General features: G+C 38.9%; 1 long non-coding RNA gene across 1 annotated transcript in view; it reads left to right on the top strand.

The window, feature by feature from the left end:
* Positions 1–12,084: 12,084 nt before the first annotated feature.
* The window catches only part of LOC138110298 (uncharacterized), a 315,688-nt gene continuing 309,523 nt past the window's right edge, over positions 12,085–18,249 (top strand). Inside the window, exon 1 of the long non-coding RNA XR_011150860.1 lies at positions 12,085–12,212. This is a non-coding gene — a long non-coding RNA (uncharacterized lncRNA). The remainder of the gene's footprint in view (positions 12,213–18,249) is intronic.

Below are 18,249 nucleotides of genomic sequence, written 5' to 3'. Positions count from 1 at the left end.
AACTGAATTTTCAGTTCACCAAACAGAAGTCTTTAAAATGTTTATGGGAGTTTTGCTCAGATTTTCTCATGTTTCATGGATTTTCTGAAATGGTTCAGCCCGATGTGAAGTTTTAAACATCTGGCAAGCATCTGAGAAATAGACAACTTTTGAACATTCAGTAGTAGCTGCACAAGTGTATTTCTCTGCATTCGTCATGATCTAGTGAGTTTAGAAGATTGTTCATAGACACCCACTGAATGTTGTTTTCTGAAGCTTCTAGACAATATTTTGATGAAAAAATAATCCACAACTCTGCCTCTCTTTTTAAAACAAAAACATCACAGTTATTGTTTCTGTGCTCTCTCCTCATCTATGATCAGAGCAAACCACAGGGTCAAGGTAGGGCCTTGTGTGAAAAGTTTGATGTGAGAAAATAAAGTTGTGATGAGACATATAAATGGTGGGAATATAAAACTGGAGATGGTGAACACTGAAGGTTATGAACTGGGGATGATGCAGCTGCATTATCATTAGCAGATAACACTTTAGGAAGGGACATTTCTATGTGCAATTCTTTAAAGGGATCATGATTATGGTGTTCTAAAGACAGAAATAACTTCACTTGTTTGTATTGGGTCATTACTGTTTAACTCTTACGTTCCACTATTTTTGTCCCAGATATTAGAGTTGGCTAGAAACTTAATCTAAAAAATTCAGCATAACACACCTCCAACCAAACTGAAATTCTTACATATCGGTGTCATTTCAGGAGCTGGAATTGCCTGAAAAAAATACAAAATGAGAAACAGGAAAAAAAATCCTAAAAGCTGCCCACATGTGTGAATGTTTAATCATTCTACAAGTGTTTGGCCTATGGCATTCTGTGGTAAGTGAAAGGACGGTGCCTCTGCCTTCCTGTCCTGCTTTTCTGTCTGGTGGGGTAAGATTCCTATTTTCACTTAAATTTTGTATACATTTGCTATCTGCTGTATAAATGGCTAAATGCTGAAAGCAGGTAGACATGGGAGAATCTTTATCGTGAGAGTTTTTGTCGAAAGAGGAATGCCTGCCTTCCCTTTTCTTCTGGTGGCCATTTGGACCCAGTTCCATGTTCTCCCTCAAAAGCTCTGCAGTGTGCTCCCAAGTCTTTTGTCTAAAGTTCCTGGAGTAACTTCCCGTTAGACTGGGAGGAAGAAATGCCATTCACAGCTTTATTAAACATATGTAATGCCTATTACTTAATTAAAATCAAGCCTGATATAAACTTAGATTGCATCTGCCTGATAAGAGACGGTCTACAATTCTCTTATCATAGAAACTGTTGTGTTTGACTGAGTTCTCCCTCTATTTTAGAAATGAAATGTTGAATTAATGAGCTTCTTCCTCCCCTCAGATTCCCAAAAGCAAAGAACAAAACAATATCCATGTTGGCAAGAATTTCCCATAGTACTGAAATATATTTGTGCTGTGTTGGCTTTTCTGTATTTTTCATGCTTCTCTTTTGTTTCTAACAAAACTGGTTGCTTACCCAAAATCTTATGATAACTTCTAGACTACAATCTATTTCCAGCATCTTTATGAAAGAAAAGCTCTGTCATTATGTTCCCAAAGGGATATACTAGTAAACCTGAAGTCTGGGGAATAAAATTGGAAGATTACTGTTTCTTGTCATATATTTCTGTTTTATGGTGTTGAGTATGCTGGAATGGCTTAGTGGGGAGAAAAAACAACAGCAGCGAAGGGAAGTAGCTATTAATGTCCTATCAGAGCTTGATGGGGCTTGATATAATTAAAAAAAACAAACTTGTGATATCTCCAGCAATTGTAATTTCAATTATTTGCTAGCTAAAGGCAACTTTCACTGCTCCAAGTTAGGAAATCATGTAAATAGACTAATTAATATAATTTGCCTTGTGCTTCACTAAGAGAACAAAACCAAATATTTCTTTCTTTAAGAGAAAAAAAATCCATGGTATAAACCAAATATTATAAATATTCAGTCCATTCATAAAGCAAATATTCCATACTACAAGCCATCCTCAGCATTTCTAAGGAATTCAGCACTATTTAATGAAATTACGATGGCTTGCTTCAGCTTTCCAACTGCATGACAATGAAAGGGAAGTGCTCCTTTGTGTGGATTAGAGTGAGCTCTTTTACAAAACGCTCTGGAACACATGTACAGCGGGGGGCCAGCAGATAGAAAGGAGGTTTCATCATCTTGTATCTGCAGCCCTTTAATATCAAGGGACTTCCACAAAACTTAAAATAAGTCTTTGAACTATTCCATGCTGTGGTGGTAGAAAGGTACAATAAATAATATTTCTCTTTTTCCTCATGTGGAATGAAGAGATAAAGCTATTTATAAAACTGTAAAGACTTACAAATAATTCTAACAGGTTGTCATATGTTAATGTCAGTGAGAATTTAATCACCCAAAGTAAAAAAATCTATGTTATTTTTCTCCAATCCTATCTTATTTTCATAACTCTTTCTATTGACAGATTCTCTTGTGATGGTAAATTAAAGGAGTGCCCAAGACCACAAAAATGTAAAATCAGAAAAAATACAGGGACTGACCCAGTCAGTTGTTTTTAAACCATGTGGCAGTTTCATTTTTTGTTCTTGTAGCATTTACAGGATCTAATGAGGAGTCATTGTGCTCAGCACTGTACACCTGCTTAACAAGAAAATAAAGAGGTAACAAATCTGTGAAGATCAGATTTATATAGCAAGTTGCAGGATTTCTGTATAAACTCTTTCGTGGAGTTGTTGGTTCAGGAATAAACAGCCTTGCTTAGGAGCAGAACAATTTTATTCATCAATTTATTAATAAAGACTTTTATGACAGCTGCTTACCCAAAAAGCTGTTCAGTGACGGGTTCAATTTGCCATCTGGGATTGGAGTGCCCTGAATTCTTTGGCTTTTAGCCACTTTCACTCCTGTCAAAAGGAGATGCATCCATGGGCTTGCCAGGTGAGATCCCATAGTGAGTTAGACTTTATCCTCGGAACCAAAGAGGAGTTTTAGAGAACAGTGAAGACATGCATGATTTTTAGATTTGTAATTCTATAATTTTCTCTCAGTTAATCCAGCAGTGGTCAGGTTCTTCTCCAGAGGAGACTGGACATCCAGCATTCCTTGGCGGCCTTTATCCTGCATCCAAACTGAAGTGAGGAAGGCTTATGCCAAGCTTCCCATGCTTTTTGTTATGGTAAATGTTACAAAAATGGATCCTAAAAATCACCCTACTCTCTCACTCAATTTTATGCTGTTGATTGAACTGATGGCTCTAGTTGTCTTTCTCATAGCATATGAGCCATACACAAAATTGAAATGTGAAATTTGACTCCCTCTATTTCCCTTGATCCTGTAAAGCCCTTCTTTGGTTCAGTGACAGGTTGCCACTGCAGAAACCCCTGTCCTGAGTGATGAAAAAGTGTGAAGTGTCCTCAGATCTGTCTGCCAGCCAAGGAGCAGAGCCCTGTGTGCTGCCTCCCAGTCCAGTCATGTGGGAGAGAAGCTGTAAAGTTTCCTTTCTATTCCTAGAGGTGGCCTGCTGCAATTGAAAATGGAGAGAATAAAACCTCAAACATATAAACTGAGCACAGTGGGTCTGAACCCTTTTGTTTGTGCTGAGGACATTCATCTCTCCCTGGGTTTTTAGAATATGATTTTCATTTCCCTCTCCCTACATTTCCCAATGTAGGGTTTATTTCCAAGCCTTTTAAAATGAGGTTTTTTGCCTATTAGAAATACAGAGGTTGATTTATATTCCTGGGCTCCCTGATGAAAGGCTGGCTGTCTAATGGTGTGGGTTTGGTAGCTGTGGTACAGTGCAGAGTGTTAAGGCCGTAATAGGAAATCAAATAGTTCATTTCACAGCCATCAAGTACATGCTGGGCTGCCTGACTGGTTTATGCTGCTTTATCTTTGAGGACATAAAACCTATCCTTACTTTATGAAAACATACTTCGTGTTGGATAATCATTTCATTTACATATAAAGGTTACACTTAATAAAAATATATGAACCAAAATTGCAACAAAGATACAACATCATAAACCTCCTTTTTTAAAGTGTGCTGGTTTTTCCTCTTGAAAGGCTTCATTGCTTTTAAGACAGGAGATATTGCTTCAGAACTAAAGATTTAAAGCTTTTTTCTTCTGCCTGTAGTAAAAGTAATAAAGCTTTTTATTGTACAAAGACTGTAAATATATTTAGCAATAATTTCAACAGCTGGAAGTGTCTAGATGTCTGTAGTGGAAATACAAGGATCATATTTACCTAGACTTGGCCTTGAAATTTCTATCACCCCTTTCTTTCCACCTGAGCAGCACGGAACAGTTATTGTCTGTTATCTTGTAAACACTGCCAGACAATCTCATGGAGGAAATGACTCCTTGCAGTCAGAAATAAGATACTGCTGGAGCAAGGGTGTTGGGGGTATTTTCTGTTGTCATTGTTGGTGACAACTGTTTCCTGCAAAGAGGCATCGTTCCTGCAGCCTGGCACCAAACCCAAAGCTCCGCCAGAGCTCCACAGAGCAGAGTCTGATGGTGGAGAATTCAGTGCCCTGGAACATGCCCCATGAAACGTGACATCCTAAAGTAATGGATATTGCTTTGGGAATCCATGGCAAGAACCACAGAGAATGTGAGGAGAATGGTCTTTATCACTGCTTTTGTTATTCTAAAGGCATGAGGTACTTTGGGTCTGGTAGAGCAGCAGGTTTAGGGGACAGGTAAAGCTCACTGTCTTTCGAAACAGAGAAAGTTGAGAAGCAAACTTGTATCTATTTTCATTCCTGCCAACACCTCATTGCCTTTCTCAGTAAATATCTCAGCACTGTCAGTGTTTCATCCCTAAATCAGGATTAATATATTTCCATTCTTTCAATTTCATATGGTACTTCTGTTGACCCAAGAATACAAACATACTTTCAACTCCTAAGCCTTATTATCCTCTGAGGAATGTGTACAGAGAGACCAAGGTGCTCTGTAAGCAGTGGAGCAGTCTCTTTTGACTCCATCTATGAAGTAATTACAATTCTTCTATCTTTGTATGATGGGAAGTATAACCAATTATTGCACAGTTGTAATCATGAAATAGAAACAAAATGCATGCACAGGCACTCATTCCTTGTGGGAAGAGCAGGAAGCAGTAGTAAGTTTGGATGAGTGCAGTTAGAATGTCTGTTGAAATTTCTTAGTGAGATGTATCTGAAGGATAAGTACTTGCAGAGTTTCCAGGAAAAGAATAAAAAAATTCTGAAATTTTAGTTAGCTCTTCTGAAGTTGTTCTTTTGGGGATTTTTTCAACCTAGGCCTTTCAATCACTCAGACTTTTCTGGACATAATCTTTTATCCTAGCATGTAGAATGTGGATATTTCTTGTGATGTCCAACCGGTGCAAAATCTGCTCTTCCTGGTGAGCTTCAGAACATCAGAAACTTGACAGAATTGGGTGCAGTGCACAGAAAGAGTCATTGCACAGCCCTTTATGAGGAGCCCAGCGTGTCTGGGCTGTGGTGGAGCTGCAGCAAGGGAATTTCTGCAGCCCCCAGCTCAGGGACACTGAGATGGACACATCGGGATCAGTGCACTGATGGAATCCCAGACTGGCTGGATGAGCAGTTCCCAGTGTCAGTGCTGGGCCTTGGGCGTGCCATATGGAAGGTCTGGGTTCCACTCTGTGGGAAGGAAATGTGCTCAGTGGAGCACAGGTTTGGGTGATTCTTGGGCCGTGAGGAAGTGGGTGACCTACTGTAAAAGGTTTGTTTATTCTCCTACTGAATGGTTTTGATGACCTCCTGTTAGAGGCTTCTCTGCTCCTCAGCTGACCTCTGCTCTGCCTTTTGTACCCTGAGATTGAAAAGACCATCCTGAAACAGAGAAACTCTGATGAGCAGAACAAGCATTTCACTCTAGAAATTTTAAATTTTGACTTGTAATACTTCACAGTCCCAAACAGCATGAAAAAAATTATACTTTTATGTCTCAAAAGGTTTTGAGGCAATACTGAAACATCCAGGTTTTGACAGCATCTTGCCAGCTACTTGAATTTGAAACAGGAGAAAGGTCTGTAGAGAATACAGGAAAAGTGATGATAGTAAGAAGGAAATGGATTGTGTATTGTTAAAAAACCAGACCCATGCAAACGTGCAAGAGTAATGGAAGGGCTCAAATCAAGACAAGTGTTGTTGTATTGATAATAAGTTAGGTTAAGACACTAAAGTTTCCTAACAAGGCTGGAGGGGGAGACGCCTTTCTGATGGATGAGAAGACCACCAAAGTGAAGAAAAAAATCTGTAAAATAATGCATCTCTCATTTTTTAACAATATCCATTTTAAAAATTATTATTGAAATAGATTTGAGCAACATCTCTTGATATCAGTGTTAAATTTTTTTGTAATAGGAGCAAAATCTTTATACCAAGAATTTTTAAATTAAGATGTTCAGTGGTACACTTCAGTAGAAAGTAGAAGAGCATTCAAAAAGGAGACATCAGTAGTGATTAGATATGTCAATTAACATAGTGTAAACAAGCTTGAGCTTGTGTATTTCTGTGAAATTAAATCCTACTGTCTCAGCAGTGGATAAAGTTACTTTATTTACCTCTGAAAGGTAACTGTTCCGTGGCTGCCAGATCTGCAGGTGATCTATTATAGAAGCTATCAGATATAGACAATTACATTATCAATTACATTATCAATTTATATCTTAAATCTGTGATAGGATTTTCGGAATTTGATTTTAGGAAGCATACACTTGACAAGACCATTTTTCTGGTATCCTTTGGGGATGGCAACCGAGTTTTGGTTTTGTAAAACACAATCACATGTTCAGCTGATAGAAATTGAGGGTGATATTAATGCAATTAGATCTGGTTTATCAAGATTTTATGCTTCTGAGTCTAAAATGCATCAGTAAGTCTAATGTCCACCTGACTTGTCTTGAAATAATTCAATATATTATATAATAGCAGATTTAGGTCTCCGATTTGGGTAATAAAAAGCATAAAGATACTATCCCCTAGGAACACAGACCTCTATTGATGAAATATTGATGAAAGATGACAAAATATCAAGAGGAGCTGAAAGCACCTGCACAGGAAGATTTGTTTGATGAGCAGAGACAACTTCCAGGAGGTTGCAGCAGTGCAGAAGGCTGTGGCACTCAGAAGAGCTTGGGCTCAACCTGTTGCAGGGAATAAACTGCTAAAAGTGTGACACTGAACAACCACAGCCACCTCAGCACACAGGAGCAGTGGACTGGGAAAGGAATGAAGCAGGTTTAGAAAAAAATATTGCAGGAAGGTCCTGCTGCCCCCTGGGAAGGAGTTCGGTGTGATGGGGCTTCATAAATAGATGTGGCTACTTAGATGCAGACTGTTAAAATTGCATAACTTTGTACTTCCTTTAAGGCTTTTAATCCTTCCCTCATAAAAGCAAATTAAAGTTAAAAAGTATAGCAGCTGAAGAGGAACTACCACTGAATAAGGCTGATTGTTGAATCTGAATGGGTGGCATAAGAATGACCTAAAATACTCTTTCTTTTTTGTTTCCATATCCAGGATAACATGGAATGAGCATTTCTGTGCGTGTTTCCTGCAGAGGACTTTGCTCTCTCCTGCACCTTCATGCCACAGACAAATCTTCCAGCTCACAGAATGGGGATAATTAGAATGGAAGAAATTTTTATGGTTTGCAAGGAATTGGATCAATCAGTTTTGACTTGGAGACTTTCATTGCCGTTTATTTGATAGTTAGAAGCATCAGCGTCCCAGAAGTTAATGATCTGCCTAAATAATGGGGACTGTAGAAGACTGAATGTTACTAAATTAATAAATATAATAAATATTAACTATTTCACTGCAAGTATATGCTCTCTCTGAAATTAAAGATGAGAATAATGCTGGATTTTCAGTTCAGAAGTAATGGTTTCATATATTCCTAAGATCCATTCTTTATTTATGATATTGATATTCAGAACAGAGTTGTGTATTATATTCATAATGCCCATCTGGGCTGTGCTTTCATCTTAATTGAGAGACATTAATTGTGCCTCTTAAAGTGGAAATGGTCTCTGTCTTCAGGTTTGGGTTTGTTAGCAAGTTTAGGACAGTCTGATAAGTGTGGAGAAAATATTTGCTCCTTATGTTTATGGCGAAACAGTGAAAGTTTACCATCTCCCCAGGTAATTAGCTTTCAATACAGGAAATATCTGGGGATGATATAGGATCTACTGAACAAAATGGAAAGTATGATGAGAGATGAAATGAATTATAGACAAGTGAAGGAAATGGGGAAAGTTTTAAGAGAAATTGTTTTATATAGAATAGTTATTATAACACTTAGTCATTAAAACAGCAGTAATAAAATTATATTTATAGCTGAATAAGGAGCCTCAGTGTGATTAAGATATGGAAGTAGCTAATTGGACTGCTGAAATATTAGGATATTGAAGTGATGAAAAGTATACAAATGAAAATAAAAGTGCATAAAAATTAATGAGGAGACTGAAATAGGAAATGGAAGAAAGGAAAATAACAAATGAAGCAATGTATAATGAATAAACACATAGCTTGTAGACAAGGAGACATTAAGGACATTGGAAAAGTGAAGGGATATTCATTGCCTCAGAGCTCCTACTTTTGCAGAACCTTGCTCAAGTTCAGCGTTTGGGTTTCTGTGTGCAGAGAAGGAGGATTTCTCCCATTCCATAGGATCAGGTTACTCAGTGCTCCCCATCCAACTTGGCCTGGAGCACTGCCAGGGACGAGACAGCCCCAGCTTCTCTGGGCCGCCTCTCCCAGGGCCTCTCCCAACCTTCGCAGCCAAGATTTTCTTCCTCAAGTCTTGTCTAACCCTGCCCCTTTTCAGTCTGAAGCCATTCCCTGTGTCCTGTCACACCAGGCTCTGGCTCAAGTCCCTCCCCAGATCTCCTGGAGCTCCTTTAGGCACTGGAAGGGGCTCTGAGCTCTCCCTGGGGCTTTCTCTTCCCCAGGATGAGCAACCTCCATTCTCAGCCTGTCCTCACAGGACAGGTGCTCCAGCCCTTTGAGCATCTGTTTCCTCTTTCTCAGTGGCAAGGTAAGAAAAGCAGTTCTCAGAATATAGTCTATTGAAAGGTTTGTGGACAAGATTATTGTAAATTCTTTGACTAGTGTTTCAATTCTTTCAAGATTCTTATAATAATTTTTGAATGTATTTTCCAAGCTTGGAAGATTTGGAAAAATACTAACAATTTGGAAAACATATAAAACATTTACTATGAGAATTATGAGATTTGCTGCACACTTCTGTCTGTGGCTTTGCAGTGATAAATTCAATAGAATTGTTACTGCAATTATACACAAAGTTTATGCTTGCACATAAATATGAGATGAACTCTCCTGCCAAGCACTTTAAGTAGCAGCTGATGTTTCATTATATCCCTGATTTATACCAACAAGGTAAGATATTTACTGTTAACTAACTCTGTAAATAATTTTGGCCTCTGAGATACCTTGATGTGAAATATGGTCAGGAATGAAAAGCAAAACAAGGCATTTGGATTAAAAATACTCTTTTATTGCAAGCAAACAGCTTTACCTATATGAATCCATTTAAACTGAACCGTGTTTTATACAGAATTATCTGGTTCTCTTGACTATATGTAACTAGAAAGGCTAAACCCCAAAGCTCCATTCTTACTGCATGTTGTGTTAAACAGACATGGTTTCAGCAATTTCCATTCCTTGCAGGAAAACATGGAATTCAGATTTAGATGGCCACAGGATCTTTAGTTTTGGATGACTTTTTTTCCCAAGAACTATAGTTTTTATCATGACCAGTGTGATATTGTCCAGAAGGAAAAATGTCCTACCTGTCAGAAAGCCAGATTACTGCTCTCAAATGTGTGTTTGGAAGTGAGAGAGTACAGAAAACTGGATTCCAGCAGGTGCTGCTGCAGTGTCTGGGAACTGCCAGTGCAAAAGCAGCCTGGCTGTGGTTGTAGGACTTTGTAACATCGTGATGAATTCTGTGCACCCTCACTGTCTGCTGCTCTGTTGTGTTTCAGGTACTCACAGTGCTGGGTATTTGTGAACAGCACCGAAAATTGGGTATTCACTGGTGATACAAATAAAGTCAGCAACTGAACACGACTCTGAGAGCGAGTGAAATAAACCACGGAACCAGATGTGTATCGACTTCCTTTCTTTCTGATTGTGTAGTGCTGCACTGGAAGGGACATGAAGAGGTCATTTAGTGCAGCTCTCCTTGCTACAACAAGCTGAACAGATCTGTGTCATTTCTGAAAGGTTCTCATCCAGTTTGCTACTAGAGAAACTATCAGAGCAGTCCTTTGGATTAGCCTTGCTATTAGGATGGTGGTGCTATTAGGATATTTTTCCTCTAATATCCAGCTTTGAGCTTCCTTATGCCATTTAAACCTATTGCTTATTCACTGTGGCCATGAGGAACAGATAATTCCATTCCCCTTTGCAACAGCTTTTTATTTTCCTGATGACTGCTATAATGTTGTGTCATTTTTCTGTCTTTAGGCAAACTACTGCAATTCAATTATTGTTTTGGCACAGGTGCTATTGATTATTCCTAAGTATTCTTGTCCCTAGCACTTTTGCCATTTAAACTGTCTTCTGTTTTAAGAGCTAATCTCTACCTCAATAAATTTGTTGTGTGGAAGTTTAAGAAAACACAAGTATTTTTTTGATACAACGTGTAAATAAATGATGGAAGACTTTGCGCTGGGCATTGCAGAGGCCAAATTATAAATGGGTTCAAAAAAGGATTATACACAGCCCTTATGGAAGAATTGCCCACTGGGAGCAGCTGGAAATAATTTTCTAAAGCAACCTGTAGCACAGGGATTCTAAAATGATGGATTGTACCTGGGAGGGATGAACGAGGAAAGGGTGGTTCTCTGCTTGCCCTGTTTCTCGTCTCCTTTCTCTAAGCATCTGTTACAGGATGTTTCAGTTATGACCTTCTTTTGTGGGATTGCTTCATCTTTAATAAGCTTAGGATACACTGGTTTGCATATGCATTTTGTAAATTTGTTGGCTTATTATTTCTGATAAAACCCATAAAAGGATTATGGGCTCTTATCTCCTACCAGATTAATTGTGAGCTAAAACAGCAAAGGTTAAGAGGCTTGCCATTTCCTTTTTTCTCCTCTTGCAAATGGCTGCCTGAGTCTCTCTAAAAACATTTATCCTTCATCTTGTTCATTAGTTGTTGACCTATACCTTATAATACGATCTTCACTCCTTTTTGAGATAAAGGAAAAACATTATGTAACTATGGAGTTGGTCTCATTCTTTGAAATGTCTAATTACTTTTTGAACTGTCCTTATTTCTTGGTTTAACTTAAGTTTTAAGACAGGGAACTCCAATTTTGAATTAGTCAAGAAAAAAAAATCATACTGCTTGTTTTTAAGTAGCATCATTTTGGTTTTGTTTCCCTCTTCTTGTTCCCTTTATTTTTATTATTAAGAAATTTGGTTGAGATTGGTCTTTGGAGGACAGTAAATTGATTCTGTACAGCCTGGATATTATTAGTAGGTGGTGGAAGAGTCAATTAATTTAAAGCCAGGGCTAATATCTCTCCCTTTTCCAGCTTCTATTTTCTGACTCATTTTGTAATTTCTTAGTAATGCTTATCTTTACCTGGCTTTCAGTGTTGTGACATGACCACAGAATATTATTTTTCTTTTATCTGCTCTGGAAAAGGAGTGTGCATTTTGATCTGTAATCTCATCCTTCCCAGGGTGGGCTGCAGATGGAAACAAATGAAAAACTTCAGCTGGAGCAGATTTGCAGTTGTGTGATGGTGTGGCATGAGGAGACTGCTTGGTCACTCTTCATTAGCTGCTGCTCCACTCTGCAACAGAATGGAGACTGGTTTGTGTTTCTGTGCTCCTACCTTTGGGAAATAAAGACTCCCAGTGGGGGTTTGAATGCCCTGGGAGGTGTTGATTGCCCTGACCTGCCCCAGCTGGGGCACTGCCCTCCCAGCCCAGCCCAGCCCAGCCCAGCCCAGCCCAGCCCAGCCCAGCCCAACCCAACCCAACCCAACCCAACCCAACCCAACCATGGCACTCCATGCCTATTTCCCAAACCCATCTCCACTTCCTGCCTTGGCTCTGCCTCATCCCCCTGGGTTTTCCAGAGGATCTGGGCTCTTGCTGGAGCTGCTGCCCTCTCTTCTCTCTGCAGTGCAGGTATGGTGTGAGGGGTTCCAGCTCTGTGGCCACCCTGGGTGTGAGGGGTTCTGTGGTGTGGTCACCTCTGGGAGCCCATCCCTACCCTGCCCTTCTGCCCCTCTCAGCCTTGCCCTCGGAGCTGGGATGAGAGGGGTAGAGGGGCTATGTCCTGGGAGTACCTGGATAAGTGTGTGGGGGTTTGCAGGTGTTTTGTCCTGTAGCTTGCGTGGTCCTTTGGCATTTGAGGGTTGGCACAATGTTTGTTTCCTTATTGAAAACTTCACTAAAGAACTGTTTTGAAAAGAAATGGATTTGGGGTATAGCTTATGGATGTTAATGCCAGCTTCAGTTCATCATTATGTGTTAGATTAACAACTGAGTTGCTCTAGTTTACATTCCTTGTTGTTCCTGATGGGTTGGCAGTAATCTTGGAGAGGGGCAGTGTAGGCAGCTGAGGATGATAATGTTTGAGCTATTTTCGATTAATCTATTTACAAATGTGAGTTAGCTTCCTGAATCACAGGCAGTTAATATTTTTCACTGGCCTTCACTTTGACTTTATTTTATGTTGCTCACCTGCTATGATTTCGAAAAGGGAATATAAATGTTACTCTGGCACTGAAGAGTGGTGAGATGTCTATGCAACTTTACTTGTTAATAAAAGTTGAAAATCTTCAGTGCAAATTCACAGAAGTGGCTGAAGAGCATGTAGCTAAAATCCTTCAATTTATAATTACTCTGTTCTTACACCAGATCATATTATCTGCTTGCAGGAGCCTCAAGCTTTGCTGAGGCTTGATCCATCCATTAATGACCACATTAAAAACACAGTGAAAGCACCTGACTTTTGTTTTGAGGTGCATTGAAATTAGGGACTTTTGAAAGCAAAACCAAAATACTTGTGAATGAGGTCAAAATGGAGTAGGAAGACTGACTTCTTTGAATAAATGTTGTCCTTGATTTTGTTTTTTTTTAACTGATTGCTCTCCTGTTCCCCTGGAGCTGAAAGGGTCTATATTTTCCTTTATAATGTAACTCTGTCACAGATATGCAGCAAAGCAAAAGGATAACTGATGTATATGATCTGATTCCTTGTGGAGAAAATTCTGCACACTAAACATAATGCACAAAAATAACACTAATTGAGAGATACATCTTAAAATTAAATGAGTTCTTTTCTTAATTCTTAACAATTACTAAGTATTTTTGTGAGTCAGATACCATTCCTTGCTTTCCACAGTAAGTTTTGTAATTAACAATGGAAATAAGTAGCTTCAGGCAAGATCTTTGTATGTATTTATATATATATTATATCTATATGTATGTATGTATGAGACAGTTTCTCACTTACTGCAAAGGAATTTATCAGAGTTGCATATTTTTGCTTTGGCAGGACCTTTATTGCCTTTTATAAAGTTTTTAATATCTTGAGCACAGCAGTAACTTTTCTCAATTGTTTGTGAGCTCATCTCATTTACACTTTACTTGTTAACTGAAGGCAGCGTTGCTGGAGAAAATAAAATGGACATTTCCGAATGGGAATGTGTGTGAAGTTGTATCATCTGGTTTTTTGAAGATAATAAAAATTAAAATAACTAAATGCAAAAGAACAAAATTAATGATAGCTGATCTTATGTAGTGGAATGTTCCTCTCCTAAAAACTTTCAATAGAGACAAAAGTTACAAATTGTGTTGGAAAGCAAAGTCAGACTTTAAAGTGTACAAGAGGCAGCTCCATGGTCATTATACTCGCTGAACAAGCGTGCAGACAAACATCACATGTTTCAAAAGATGCAAGAATGCATTTGAAAGGCATCCAGTTCTGTCAGACAAATAGCTCCGGATGGAGACTCCAGCTGAGAGCAAATTAACAATCGGCCTGGAATGTGGCTGGTGCTTTTGGTTTAATCTGGTACTGAGCTTTTAATATCAATAGATGTGCTTCATCAAAAAAGTCGGGTTGGGATACTTCCTGTGGATTCCATCACAGAATAACCCTTTGGATGCTGTTACTGTGCAGTGTTTGATGGGAGAAGATGACTGAAACACTGAGCAGCAAATGCAAACGTGGCACATCCTGACAAAGCCAAGAGGCTCTGGCACCAGATAGCAGAACTAATCTTTCACTGGAATTTATAGTTATTTTATCTTCTTTTTGTTTAATGTGTGGCATTCTCAGAGCTCTTCTGAATGAATCAATATTAAAATGCAAAACAGGGCATATGTCCCCATTATTTTTATCACCAGTGGACTTCACTCAGTAAGCAGTTTGTTACAAGATATTTTGTAGATAAGGGTGGTATTAATAATCCGTGCATCTGAAAACTCTTAATCTGTTAGGTGACAGTAAGAGAACGCACTCATGGATAGGTTTGGTGAATGCACTTGGTTTATATAATTCTGAAAGGCAAAAATGTTTGTAAGGCAGTGTGATTCTTTGCTCGAGACTGGGTTCAGCAAGCCCTCACACTGTTTTTTTTCCCCTGGAGCGCTGGTTTGCACCCTGGTGTGTGGCAGTTATGCATTAGGGACTGGCCACCATCCTCAGCCCGTGTGTGATATTTTGGTATGAAAGTTGTTCCTTTGATTTTGTATCCAAATGAAAGGCATTAGTCCCTTGATGGAGTGCACAGAGCTGGGCACTAATGAAGGGGCTGATACTGAAGATTTTTTTTATCCCCACTGCTATTTTATCAAATAAACTGTTGTACAATATGTTTGAGTAATGAATATAACATAACAAATGTTGTTACATTTTCTATTTTGTTGCCAGAAGATGGGTCTCGTGGGAAAGGTTAAATCTAACAATATGATCACTTGGTGGCTTAAGCACTCTACTGAATCAAGGCCTTCTTTATTCTAATTAGAGAGCTTCAAAATAATCCCTGTGTAAGGATGCAGTAGAAACTTGCAGGATTTCAAATGGGCAACCAGCAGGAATTTCTGACAAATGTTCAGAAAATGTCTCATGGCTGCTTTAAAAGATGAGGGGAATCTTCACGTTCAAGACCATCTATTTCCCTGAAATTAAGGTCATATTTAGAAAGAAATGCCCCTCAAAAAACTCCAAACCTTTCATATTTTCCTTCTTTTTCATAACCAAAACACCATTTTTGTTGCTTTTCTTATACTTGCCTATATAAAAATCTGTATTTTTTTTTCTTTTGGAAAATATGCTTTTAAATTGGCAAAATACCAAACAAAGCTTATTATCAAAATTAATTAACTTCATATCCTTTGATCTTCAAAAAGACTTCAAGATTGAAAGAAAGAAAATATTTGGTATTACTTTTGCCTAAAATATTTTAAAAATATAATTGCAAATGCTGACCCATGCAGCTTTAGTGGGTGTGTCTCACTGTGAGAGAACTTTAGTTTACCTTTTATTTTATGTGCAGCTAGTACATAGTTCTTGAAATCAGAATTGCTCTTCCACTGTTCTTAAATTTTCAGTGTTTTGAGAGTGAGGATTTGTTCCAGGCTATTTTATTTGCTTTCTGTCCTGATATTATTGAGGAGGAGCTGGGAATGTGTGACCCAAGCAGAGGATCTGACTGTACAGCTGTTTACAATACACTTTTTCTGACTCCTACTACTGTTTGTGAAATAAGGGATGAAAGACTTTTAAGAGAAGTTCAGAGCACTGAAAAATCAGCTATCACTTCACAGAGCCTTTGGGACACGCTCAGGGCAGATGGCAATTTGCCACCAAAGCACTCAAACTTTTTGCTGTTACTTTAACACTGTTGAGCAAGTCACAGACAAAGTTCTGTTTGATTTCTGGTTCTTCTTCTGACTGTTATATTAAATGGGCGAAGCTTAAGTGAGGTTTACTCTGGAGAACAGTAGAAATAATGATGCCTTGCTGGAAATACAGAAATAAGGAATCTGTTGGCTTTTAAAACTTTTTACTAAGTATCTCCTGGCACATGACACCAGCTGAGAGAAAAGAGCTATATCCCATTTTACAGGTGTAAAATCTGCAGTCCTTTTTTTCTCTCTTGAGGAAAACATTCATGATGTCATTGGAACTTCCTCATGTCCATTACAGGAAAAATAATTAGGAGCTAATTAAGGATACTTATTACCAACCTTGGTTCTAGGTATTCTAATTGCTGCATCGGCCTGGATGCTGTGCACAGCACAGAAAGTGCCACATGGAAACACCAGTCTGGGCCCCACAGCTGGTTTTTGCTGTTCTGTTCAAACTCATAAGCCTGTTTTGGGAAAGAATCTGTGAAATGTAACAGCTTTGTATGACACATGGTCACTTACATCCTGTAGTTTGTAGTGGGATGTTTGGATGAAGAAGATGCAAATGGAGCTTATGTTAGCTTTATTTATGGCTGCTTTTTGGATGGTGGGTCCTGGGTGATGTCACAGAGTAGGAGATTATCCCAAATAGACCTTTTATTTCCAGCAGTACCTGTTCTTCTGTGAGTTTTAGTGAGCATGTATGTTAAGTATTTTTAAGTTTTGAGCAGTAATATGGGAAAGAATAATCTTCCAGACTTTCTCAGCACCATGGATGACAGTTTTGATCAATATCCAGCTTCTCAACCTTCTTAGTGGCTTTAATTTCTTTTTTTTCTGGTATTAAAAAAAAAAAGTAAAAAAAAAAAAAAAAAATAGAAGACCCAAATACACAAAAAAGGCTCCTTAGTGTTCTGTTAAATTCAATAATATCTAGTTCTGATTCTATAACAAGGTTGAGTTTCCTGGCTTTAAAGTTTGTTCCCCTTATAATGGACCTCCTCAACATAAGTATCTCGAGCATCTTTTTGCACTGGATGAAGAGCATGCTCCCAACAATTCAGCTGCACATTTCCCCTTCAGGTGGGGGAAGGGGACTGGCACTGTCCTTGTTTTTACTCAGTGAATGACAAATCTGCCTGGTCCCTCATTGTTGTTCCACCGGTTAGTGCTAGAAGTATACAAGTCTTGGATTAAGAAACAGTATTTCTATAAAATATCAAGTAAATGTTGAGTTCCACGTGTGTAATTTGCAAAAGCCAATAGTCTGAGTGGGAGCTACCTAAAATAGGCACTCTGGAGAGCCAAGGAGAAGCTCAAGGGGTCAGCTGGGCAGACTCTTAGCTGATTACTGTGGGTAATTCTACAGAACAAAACAGTTTGAACAAATCTCTTCAAGAAAAACTTGAAAATCCAGTCAGTTTATTCCTGGAGAATGACCTAAGTGTGAAAGAGCTGAGTCAAAACACGTCCTTAAATGAGTCTGATAGAAGTGGTGAAAATAGATACCCTCCTTGCTGAGTATCTTCAAGGGGCTGTTGAACAGGCAGACAGACATGCTGGCCAAACAGCTCCCAAATGTTTCCTTCCTCTTGTGCTGATAATCTATATAAAACTCCATTTCTTCAGCCAAATTTTTATTTTATGAGAATATTTGACAAAATGGGCCTTGCAAAGGAGGAACTCATAGTTTAAGAGTTTCCTTGTGCCTAGGAGTAGAGTAGAGCATAGACCAGATGAGAGAAGGGGAGACTTCTCAAGCAGTAGAGCTTGGTGATTACCTGACACTGCTGCTGGGAGATTCCAGTGTCTAAAGTGATTCCCAGGCTAAACTTCTGTGATTTGTACAGGGGATGCACTGGGAGGGACACAGGGAACATGGTGAAATAGCAGTGGAGATCTGCAACAGCTGTGTTGCTGTGTGGGCATCTTCGTCATGAGCTGGGGGTCACTTCTGTGAGGACCAAGGGACTTGAAATGAAGGCTGCAAAGACTTTCTTTCTTCTGCATTTTTGTTGAGGATTTGCACTTGGTGCTCGGTGAGGTCAAATAGAATAGATGGATCTGCCCAGCAGACCTTCTCCTTTTTTGGGGCGGGGGACGCGCTCTTTTCTGCTTTGGTTCATTTCATTTGTGGCTGGCGTTTGTTCCTGCCTTTGAGGCTGGATTAACTGGACATCTGGTGCTGGAGATTTTCTCCTCTTCGTTAAAGAGACATGAGTTGCTTCCATGCCAGTCTTCTGATGTCTGTCCAGAAGATTCCGCAGGCACTGAGACATGCTGAGTTGTGAGTTTAATTATC

This window comes from Aphelocoma coerulescens, chromosome 4A (assembly GCF_041296385.1).
Source record: "Aphelocoma coerulescens isolate FSJ_1873_10779 chromosome 4A, UR_Acoe_1.0, whole genome shotgun sequence".
Lineage (NCBI taxonomy): Eukaryota > Metazoa > Chordata > Aves > Passeriformes > Corvidae > Aphelocoma > Aphelocoma coerulescens.
Note: the sequence above shows the minus strand (reverse complement) of the source record. Positions and strands in the feature narration are given on the sequence as shown.